Below are 1023 nucleotides of genomic sequence, written 5' to 3' on the forward strand. Positions count from 1 at the left end.
ATGCATGAAAGTGAAAAGTGAAAGTGAAGCCGCTCAGTCGTGTCCGACTCGTAGCGACCACATGGACTGCAGCCTACCAGGCTCCTCCGTCCATGGGATTTTCCAGGCAAGAGTACTGGAGTGGGGTGCCATTGCCTTCTCTGTATGCCTATACTACATGGCCTTTATTGAGCTCTCTTAAGAGCTCATGATACATAGTGTTCAATACATAGCTGGTATAATATAGAGGGACATTGGTCATGTTTATATATTGACTTTCTCATTATCTCCACTAGTTCTGTGCCACAACCCATTGTACCCCTCTGTACATGGTGGCACTGAGATATAGCAATAAGCATCTTGCCCTTCATTACACACGTAGTTAGGGTAAATATAGCTCTAGTCTCAAATCCTCTTAACTCCTACTATCACTGTTTCCTACTGTATCATACTGACAACATCCTAGATTACACTTTAGTGTGAAAGGGTTGGGAAAGCCATATTGTCCAGAGTTGTTTGAAGAGAAGATGTCCTAATTACTGGGTTCAGTTACCATGCGTATCTGGTTCTCCCACCAAGTTACATTTTCCAACTTGGCCTCCCAAAATACTCAAGTTGTTCACCATTTCTCATTTTTCTCCAGAATCCAGAGAAAGAAGAATATTTACAGGTGATCCCACGGACACATCAGTCCTTATTTTCTATGACATTTTACTGATGCGTAGGTTTGTGTTCCATTTTTACTCCCCAAAGTATCCATACCATTTGAAACCATTAAAATAAAACAAAAAGTGAAAACCCTAAATCAAATAAATTGGTGCCCTTACAAAAAGCATGAGACAAAAAGGACAAAATGAAGTCCATGTACACCACAGACAATGGTTTGATGTGCAATGTGAGGATTCCATGGCCCCTCCTAACATGATAGATAAAACCTAAGATAATACAGAATCCTATTCCTGTGCTTTGGGAGTGTGTCCTAGACTATATGCTGGATTCAAACAATTCTAGTATTAGTTTGCCATTCTATTAATGCTGGATACT

Source organism: Bison bison, unplaced genomic scaffold (assembly GCF_000754665.1).
Source record: "Bison bison bison isolate TAMUID 2011002044 unplaced genomic scaffold, Bison_UMD1.0 scf7180017864388, whole genome shotgun sequence".
Taxonomy (NCBI): domain Eukaryota; kingdom Metazoa; phylum Chordata; class Mammalia; order Artiodactyla; family Bovidae; genus Bison; species Bison bison.